Raw genomic sequence first — 10,638 nt, 5'->3', positions numbered from 1 at the left:
GTAAAAATGAATAATAATAATAATAATAAACAAATATGGACTGAAATTGATAAAATTAAAAACAAAGAACTTTAATTGAAAGATGAAATTGAAAACTAATAAAATTTTAAAAAAGAGCTAAGAAAATAAATAAATAATAAAAAAGAATAAGGACTGGAATGAAAAAAAAAACATATGAGAAATTGTAATTAAAGTACTAAATTGAAAACAATTTTTGAAAAAAAAAAATTAAAAGAATGAGAACCCAAATTCAAAAAAAAAAAAGGACAATTGTTATCTTTTTTTGGTAAGAGAGAGAAAATAAAAGAATACCATTAACAACAATTCGATCATTATATGCCGTCACATGCAACACAATAAGAAAAATAACATGGCGGCGCTTTCAAAGACATGATAAAAGATCATGTTTGAGCACTAGATGGTGTCACATTCGCTACTCAAATAGCGTGAACGTCACTCACTTGTTGATACATAATAAGCACGTACCAACAATTTTATTAAATAAAATAAATATAATTTAAAATACCAAAACACCTCCCTCCCGTGACCCTGCTAATTAAAAAACAAAATAAACCTTGTGTGAAAGTACAAGAGTATGTATAATACAATTTTTTTTTTTTTGTCTTTTCCATAATCAATAACGTATTTTAATTGTATAAGACTACGGAAAAAACCAAAAACACTCTTGAGAAAAAAACCACTACTTTTTTGATCCCAGTCAAAAGTATGAAAAGTAAAAAAAGTATGCTTACTGTTTAACAGCCTATGAAAAATAAAAAACTTTAACTCAACAATTCTAAATTATATTGATCATGAAGTAAAATTATATTTTTATTATTAAAAATTTTAAAAAACTAACATATAACCCAATAATATTTTATTGACCAATGAACCAATAAAAAAAAAAGCTAAAGCATCCCCACTTTTGTAGCTCTTTTTTTTCCACCCAAAAATAAAAAAATAAAAAAAATAATTTTATTATAACAATTCACATTAAATTATATCTAGCGTTACAATGAAGCATCCATGCCTTATATATATTTTTTAAAATATTATTATTAGATTATATTTTTGAGGAGTTGAGAATGAAATAGTAATTGCTTTTTAAAATATTTTTAATTTAGAAATAAATTAAAATAATTTTTTTTATTTTAAAAATTATTTTTAATATTACTACATTAAAACAACTTAAAAAAATTATAAAAATCAAGTTGTCATAAAACATATCTGTAACACAATTTCAAGACAACTCTTTTGTCTATCTTAATGTAAAATAAATAAAAAATAAAAAAAAATGCGTTCAACTCTTGTCTCTTATTGGAACACGTTCAAAGAAGATATAAAATAGACCAAGACTTTAAAGAAAGCAAAAGGGTAAACAATCAAGTAAACATGCATCCAAGTCCAAAACAGTCTCTGCTTTTTTCTCTTCCTATCAACCATTACCAAATGTCTTCAAGATAAAGAAAGCAGAACAGCTCAAATCCAAATGTCTGTAAGAACACACAAGAGAGAGCAAACAACACCAAAGTGAAGCATGGAATCTATAACAACAAGACACCATTGTTACATCACCACTTTGTTGTTCTTCACAATCCTTTCTTTCTGCACCTCAAAATTTGCCTCATCCTTAGACACCTTAACAGCAACAGAATCTCTTGTTAATGGCCAAACCCTCATCTCCACAAGCCAGGATTTTGAGCTTGGATTCTTCACTCCAGGCAATTCAAGAAACTGGTATGTGGGGATATGGTACAAGAACATACCAAGAACTTATGTCTGGGTTGCTAACAGAGATAACCCCCTCACAAACTCCTCTGGTACCTTCAAAATCTTAAATCAAAGCATTGTTCTTTTTGATCGGGCAGAGAATCTCATATGGTCATCCAATCAAACCAATGCAAGAAACCCAGTTATGCAGTTGTTAGATTCAGGAAATCTAGTACTAAGAGATCAAGAAAGTGACAGTGGTCAGTTTTTATGGCAAAGCTTTGACTATCCAACTGATACTTTATTACCTGATATGAAGTTCGGTTGGGATCTAAACACAGGTCTAGACAGGTTCTTGAGTTCCTGGAAAAGCAGTGATGATCCTGGTACAGGTGATTTTTCTTTCAAGCTAGGGTATCATGGATTCCCTGAAGCTTTTTTATTGAAAGATCAAGAAAGAAAGTATAGAAGTGGACCATGGAATGGACAAAGATTTAGTGGTGTGCCAGAAATGGAGCCTGTTGATTACATGAGCTTCAATTTTATTACCAATCAAGATGAGGTATACTATTCCTTCCACATATCGAACAAGAGTTTATATTCAAGATTGAGTGTCACTTCATCTGGGCTTCTTCAAAGATTTGCCTGGGTTCCAGAGACACAACAATGGAGTCAGTTTTGGTACGCGCCAAAAGATCAATGTGACTATTATAGAGAGTGTGGTCCATATGGTATATGCGACTCAAATGCTTCACCAGTTTGCAAGTGTATGAAGGGTTTTCAGCCCAAGAATATTCAAGCGTGGAATTTGAGAGATGGGTCAAGTGGGTGTGTCAGGAGGACAGATTTGAATTGCTTGAAAGATAAATTTTTGCACATGAGGAACATGAAATTGCCAGAGAGCGAAACCACATATGTAGACAGGAATACGAGTCTCAAGGATTGTGAATTGATGTGCTCAAGGAATTGTTCTTGTACTGCTTATGCTAACTCAAATATCAGCAATGGAGGCTCTGGCTGTGTGTTTTGGACTGGTGAACTCTTTGACATGAGACAATATCCAGGAGGTGGACAAGATCTCTATGTAAGATTGGCAGCTTCCGACATAGGTATGTTCATAACTCTCTTTGGTAGTTTAGTTTCTACCACTTCCTTTTGTTTTACTATTATTATTCTTCTTAAAATCCTCTAATTTCTCATAAACTGTTGAGCTGGGATGTCAAATGTATATTATTTGACAAGGAATTGTTTCACATAATCAAGTTAAACCACATATGCGACATTAACATGAATTAGATTCATGGATTTATTTGTTTTTAAATTTTTTTCCAAACTAGTGAAATACATGAATTTAGATTATCAAAGCTGGTGTATGCAAGAAATGGTGTTAGGTCAGAAACATTATAAATCTCTCATGTTAGGTAATAAATGGTGGGGATGCGAGGAAACTACCATTGCATTAGTGGGTCTATGAGTTTGCACTTACCTTGTAATCCAAGACTGGTATTGTTGCCTGTTTTTGAAGACCAAAAAGGCCAAAGACATCTTGTTCAACTCCCAAGTGAACATTGACAAGAAAAAACCAAATTGTATTGTGCCACACATGTTTTTTGTTTTAATTGCAATTAATAATCACATTGACATGGGTATGAACGAGTCCTTTTTTTTTTCCCTAGCCGTCCATTATTTGGTATTTTGGATCCTACCGTTCAGTGGGATCCACTTGTTTGAATAGGTCGATATCGTTACTTGCCAGTTTTGATGGTCCCTGGCAAAAGGGGCAAAAAAAAAACCCTTTAGAATCCTAGAAAAAGAATTAAGTATGTTTAATTTTTTGATATTAATATATATTTAAATTATAAAAAATACCTAAAATACCTAAGTTTTTAGTCTATGGAAGCTGGCTTGACTTGAAACCGAAACCAGAAAGTTTGCTAACAAGTGTCTATAGTGGCTAGCCACCATCGGTTATTAGACCATGTTTAGGATGTCGCTTAAATTGGACGACGACGGAGTTGGCTGCGATAGTCAAGTTTTTTGTATAATTGTATAATTGTAATGGTGAGAATATATAGCTGTCCCTTTTATGAAAGCTCAGGTAATAATAGTTGCTTAAGTAAGTGTGTTATCCCCACCTAAAAAAGGCAAATCTGTGATATGAAAACGAAAGAATTTTTTTAAAGCATATTTATTAGATGCAACCTACTCGTGAATTGATATGTTAAGTTTTAACTTAAAAAAAATATATATTTAAGATGTTATTTTAGTAAAAAATTCAGGTTTTTCTATTAAGATAGGGTTTGAGAGTGATAACGGTTGTTTTTTAAATATTTTTTATTCAAAATATATCAAAATGATATATTTTTTTAAAATTATTTTGATATCGACATATCAAAACAATTTATACACATTAAAAAAAAATTAAATTTAAAAAAAAAACGTTTCAATTACTTACCCAAAACAACCTAACTCTTGCTCATTCAAACCTCGAGTTTGGAGTTTGGTGGATTATGGAGTTGATGTGCCAAGCTGAGCTTTCTTACAGCATATTATGGTCAAGGGGGCCCCATTTGATCGGTTCAATAAATCCCAACACTCAAAGCCCGGCATTATTGACTTGGGAGGTTCATACTGAGCCAGGCTTGATAGTCCTTTGCATTCCCTTGCTTTTCAAACTTGAGATTAATGTTAAATACTTTAGGCGGGTATAATTATTGATTTCGACCCCACAAGCTGTTTTTCCTTTCCATAACGTCAGCCTTGTAACCTTTGTAGATGCTTAGAGCTGACAGCTACATATGAATTGTAGGGAAGAACATAATATCTCAGTTGTTTAGGCAATTTGTGTTCCTGGATTTAGTTGAGTTAGGTTGATGTCCCGCCACATTTCAGGGTTACCTGGCTAGAATAATTTGGAAAATGTTGTTGTCCAAACGTATATTCTGTTCAATTGTAATCCCATCTTGCTCATTTGCTAGGAAATTGCATGCTCATAGTCAAAACAGTGAATTGTTTAGGATCTGAGTGTAACCCCATGTAAATTTGGCCCTTGCGTTGCTGTGTTGTGAGGAACTTCTTTGATATATGGCCTTAAATGACCTTAAAGTGAACTGTATATGGCTAGCAGAAATCACGGCTACAATGAAGCCTTTTCCCACTGTGGAAGAAAGCAACAGCAGAAAAGCAAGTAGGTGACCAACAAAGGAGCCTTGTTTCCACTCTCTCATGCCCCAGAATTGTAAAAAATTACTACTTGTTAGTCAGTGTTAGGTCAAGTGTTCACATTTCTAACATGGTCTTAACTACGTTGGTGAGAATTTGAGGGTGTGATGGATTTAGAGAATGTTAAAGTGAGTATCATACGCCTTAGAGGATCTTCAAGTCAAGGCCACGAACACCCTTGACATTAAATTGTGGAACTTATCTAGGTTAAAACATAAACTTGGACTTACTAATTTGTTGTTTTCAGGTGATGGAGGCAGTGCTGGCACTATCATTATTGGCATTGCTGTTGGCATTGGCATTTTGATATTAGCACTGAGTGGCTTTTCCATATGGAAGAGGAAGAGATTGCTGAGTGTATGTAATGGAAATACACCACAGAAAGGTGACATGAAATTTAATTTCAAGAATCAGTAAGGAAAAGTTTTGCATATCTACATAGCTGTAATAAATTTATCCCTCTTGCATTTGTCTTCCTATGTCCAAAACCAGGTCCTCAAGATAGAAGCCAAGATTTCTTGCTAAATGGGGTGGTTATAAGTAAGAAAGACTACACAGGTGAAAGAAGCACAGATGAATTAGAACTGCCACTGTTTGATTTTAGCACAATAGCAACTGCTACGAACAATTTTGCTGACGAAAATAAACTAGGAGAAGGTGGTTTTGGTCGTGTTCACAAGGTAAATTCTTTGTAATGATACCCTAACGCAGTAAAAAAAGGAAGGAACAAATTTCAGTAGCTTTAATGCAGACCAATCATTTGATCCTGACAGAAAGTATGTGTGACAATGCCAGGGTAGGCTAGTAGAAGGCCAAGAAGTAGCGGTGAAGAGGTTATCGAAGAATTCTGTTCAGGGAACAGAAGAATTCAAGAATGAGGTAAGGTTAATTGCAAGGGTTCAACACAGAAATCTTGTTCGACTGCTTGGTTGCTGCTTTGAGAAGGATGAGAAGATCCTTATTTATGAGTTCATGGAAACAGAAGCCTCGATTTTGTTCTTTTCAGTTAGTCCCTTCTAGCCTTTGGTGTTTCTGTGCATCTCATAGATAGGATTTGAATTGAAGCAACTTAATTTGGTAAGCATATTTTACAGACAAGGCAAAAAGCTCTTTACTCAATGGCAAAGGCGCTTCAACATAATTTGTGGATTGCTAGAGGACTTTTGTACCTGCATCAAGATTCCAGATTTAGAATTATCCACAGGGATCTCAAAGCAAGCAACATTCTACTTGATCATGATGGACTCCAAAAAATATCAGACTTTGGCATGGCTAGAATATTTGGTGGAGATCAAATACAAGCAAACACCGTGAGAGTAGTGGGAACATAGTAAGTACCTAAATACATTTTCTTTAAACTCATTTCAAGGCCGCAAACCTCGCTTTCCTCTTTTTAGCTGACTGCTGTATTGTTATGTAAGTGGTTATATGTCTCCTGAATATGCAATGGATGGACTATTCTCAGCAAATCTGACGTTTTCAGTTTCGGTGTTTTGGTTTTGGAGATAGTATGTTGGGGAAAAGAAACAGGGGGTTTATCATTCATTCAGTGAACTTAACCTCTTGGACATGTAAGTATCATAAGGCTGCAACTTATATGGTATTCAGTTTTCTTTGAAAATGAGAAATTAGTTATCAACGAAAAATTGAACTGGCAACATTGCAGGTGTGGAGGCAGTGGAAAGATGGGAAGGGATTGGAAGTGTTAGATACATCAGTTGGCAATTCATATAGCCCTTGTGAAGTTTTGAGATGCATACAAGTAGGCCTCTTATGTGTCCAAGAGAAAGCAGAAGATAGACCAACAATGTCTTCTGTAGTGTTGATGTTGAGCAGTGAAACCGCAACAATGCCCCAGCCTAGAACCCCTGGTTATTGCCTTGGAAGGAGTCCTTTCCAAACCGATTCATCTTCAAGCAAACAAGATGAATCATTCTCTGTAAACCATGTTACAGTTACAGTGCTAGATGCTAGGTAAAATAAATTGCAGACCTCTTCTAGCATAATTGTATAATCATAGATTTTGGTATACCTCACTAGCTGTTGTGATTTACAGTTTGTGTATCAATGCATCTTCTTTTGATAACTAGTTTGGAATATTCATTTCTAATTTATAGTTCATACAAGCTATAAGCTACTTTGGAAAGATTGTTTTGTCACAAGTGTATATATAAATTGACACACAGACATGAAGTTATGAAATGCTATAATTTTCCTGTCATGACTTGTAAATCAATAATACAAGGTATTTCTGAAAGCATCTAGCACATTCATGTTTCTTGTCAATTTTTGTATGCTTCATAAGTGCTGTGATTCACAGTTTTTTTATTATTACCATAGGCCCAAGATGCTAAATTACATTAAAACACTCTCCAATTTAACACAAACTATCGAATGATTAAAAAGAATCAACAATTTATTAGAAAATATTAGATTGGCTGAATGATCAAGAAAGAGTCAAAAGCTCCTAATCTTGGCAGGACAAAAGAAGCAAAAGAAGAAATTAAGGGCAACAATTATACCTTTCCATTTAAATCAGTGGTGTTATCTCCAGTGCTTAATTTCCCAGCTTCTTCTTCAAAATTACATGGCTTTGCCCGTACTTCATCATTATCCGGCATACTTTCATCCCACCATTGATTCATCTCCTTCATGCTGTCCTCTTCTTCAGCCACTGTTATTCGCCATAAATTCCAAAACCCAACAGCTCTAATCATCTTAGAGAACCACAAATTATCTCTGTTTATATCACATCAGAAAGGAAGGACTCCATGGGTGTTTTGGCGCCAATTGATAACAGGAAGTAATTTAGTTAGGTTAGGTGGGCCTATGAGGGAGGTTTGAGAATTAATGGGCTTTTCATGGTCTTACATGGTATGCAATGGAAAAGTTAAGTGAAAGTGATTCCTTCTCTTTTGTTAATGGGCTTTCCTAGGCACTTCAAAATTTCTCAAAAAAAAAAAAAAAAAGACAAATATCACAAATAAAAAAAGCATATGATTTTCAAGTTCCAATTACAAACTAAATATGTGACCCGTGATCCGTTATATGTTAGATCAAAAAAATTGAGAAAAAAAATTCAATCAACACAAGCATGTTTTAAAAAGAAAAAAAAATTAATGTTAAATAAAAAAAAAAGCAAAAAATAAAAATAAAAAAAAATGATGCCAAACCATGCTAACTTATTAAGTTTATAAACTTGATTTCATTTGACCAGAAATAATAAATTTGAAAAAACTTTAAAAATTTAATTTTTTAACTAATCAAATGTTGAAGGATAAAAAACCAATTATAAATAAAAATTAAGAGATAACCATTTAGATTTTGTTAATAGTTACAATTATACTAAAGTGATTAGATATAAGAATGAGAGAAAAAACACATCTATGTTATCCACTAAAAATAATAAAAATATCTCTTTTTATTTTTTAATAAAAAATTATTATTTTCAATTTCAATTTTCTTCACATTATATCTTTTTTTATTTTGTAAAGTACGAATTGATAACAGCCTTTATTACTATAATTTTTTTAAATAAGCTTTTTTTTAATAATCAAATTCTAAGAAGAAACCGAAAAGATAAGCAAGCTTGGATTCCAATAACATGCTAAGGAAAAAATTTGTATTCATAATTTTTTGTTTGGGATGAAATTCATATCATGGGCCTAATGTCCTTTAACACCCATGTAAGTAAAGGCTTTAAGCTAGCAGGACTCCCCTCAGGAATATGGTTCAACAATGTTTCTTGATCAAACAGTTGTTGGGTGGCCAACAGGACTCCCCTCTCACTGATTTATCTGGGGCAGTCACCATAGTTGCAAACGGAAGCATTGTCATTTCTCAGAACTCAATGAAGCACATTGTCTTGTCTTCCAATCCATCCACAACCTCAAACAAATCCAATCTTACAGCTCCTGAGCACAGAAATTTTGTTCAAAGATATTTGAAAGAGTTTGAAAAGATTGAAAAAAAAGAAGTGAAAACAGAATGCAGATTTTTGCTTTGAACCAGTGGAAGTTTTTTACTATTTTATTGAACTGAAAAATATCGTTGATTGCTTACTTGTTTCAGCAATCTTTACACGTTTAAATAGACTTGAAACAAACTGAAATTGCTGGTTTGTAGCACTACAATGTGCCATGTTCAGCTGACCACTAACATAAATGTACCATGTTCAGCTAACAACATAACTGACTCCTAAAGACTAGTTCACGTCCTGAAGACTAGTTCACGTCGTGAAGACCAGCTCTAGTCTTTTATTTCAGCAGAATTAAAATAACAAAGACAGACAATACTAAAATAAAACAAAGGCAGCAACTTAAGGCATAACTCCAACACTCCTCCTTGCATTAAGGGCTGCATACTCCTATCAGCCTTGTGAGAAATTCGAACCTGTTAGCAGGAAGTGCTTTGGTAAACAAATCAGCCATTTGATCTTCAGTCCTGCAATAAAGTAGCTTAACATCTCCATTTTTCTGCACCTCTCGGATAAAATATAATTTGATGTTGAAATGTTTGGTTTTCCCATGAAACACAGGATTGTTAGAGATTGCTATAGCTACTTGATTGTCAACTGAGATTTCAGTTGCTTCTTCCTCTTCCATATGTAGATCACGCAGTAACTTTTGAAGCCATAAAGCTTGGTTAACTGCAGCTGTGGCAGCAATGAACTCTGCCTCTGCAGTTGATTGTGCAACAATGCTTTGCTTCTTGGATGACCATGAAAATATTGCTGAGCCTAGATTGAAACAAAAACCAGAAGTGCTTTTCATGTCATCAATGAATCCACCCCAATCACTGTCAGAAAAGCCTTGCAATTTCAGTGTTTTACATTGCATAAATTTAACACCAAAACTGCATGTTCCTTTGATGTAATGCAGGATACGTTTGGCTGCCCTCATATGTAGCTCACTTGGACAATGCATAAACCTTGATAGAAGGTTTGTTGCATAAAGAATGTCAGGTCGGGTTGCTGTCAAATATAGCAAGCAACCAATAAAGCTTCTGTACTTTTCTTCATCTACCCTGGCAGTCCCATCCTCTTTGCTGAATTCATCCTTCTGATTCATTGGAGTAGTAGTTGGTTTGCAATTCTCCATTTGGAATTTCTTCAAAATCTTCTTCGCATATTTTTCTTGACCAATGAAGATCACTCCTCTGCTTTGTTTAATCTCCATGCCAAGAAAAAAACTCATGAGTCCAAGGTCACTCATTTCGAAAGCTTGCATCATGTCCTGCTTGAACCTTTCAATTTGCTGCAAATTACTTCCAGTTACAAGTAAATCATCAACATAGAGGGACACAATAAGAACATCATCATCAATTTTCTTCACATAGAGGGTTGATTCAGAAAGACTTTTCTGAAATCCAAACCCTGTCAAGTAGTCATCAATTCGGCCATACCAGGCCCTTGGTGCCTGTTTTAATCCATAAAGTGCCTTCTTCAGCATGTACACCTTGTCTTCTTCTCCTTGAACAACAAATCCAGCAGGTTGTTCAACATAAATTTCTTCTTGTAAATCGCCATTGAGGAAGGCTGATTTTACGTCCATCTGGAACACTTTCCAGTTTTTGTGTGCAGCAACAGCAAGCAACAATCTGATGGTGTCCATCCTTGCTACTGGAGCGAATGTGTCTGAATAATCCACCCCATACACTTGAGCATACCCCTTGACAACCAGCCTTGCCTTGAATTTGTTGATGGAG

At 34.3% G+C, this 10,638-nt stretch overlaps 1 pseudogene; it reads left to right on the top strand.

The window, feature by feature from the left end:
* Window positions 1–1,381: 1,381 nt before the first annotated feature.
* Window positions 1,382–7,189, top strand: LOC118031521 (receptor-like serine/threonine-protein kinase SD1-8; annotated as a pseudogene).
* The last annotated feature ends 3,449 nt before the right edge of the window (window positions 7,190–10,638 follow it).

Source organism: Populus alba, chromosome 11 (genome assembly GCF_005239225.2).
Source record: "Populus alba chromosome 11, ASM523922v2, whole genome shotgun sequence".
Lineage (NCBI taxonomy): Eukaryota > Viridiplantae > Streptophyta > Magnoliopsida > Malpighiales > Salicaceae > Populus > Populus alba.
This window is presented reverse-complemented; position numbering and strand designations above follow the sequence as displayed.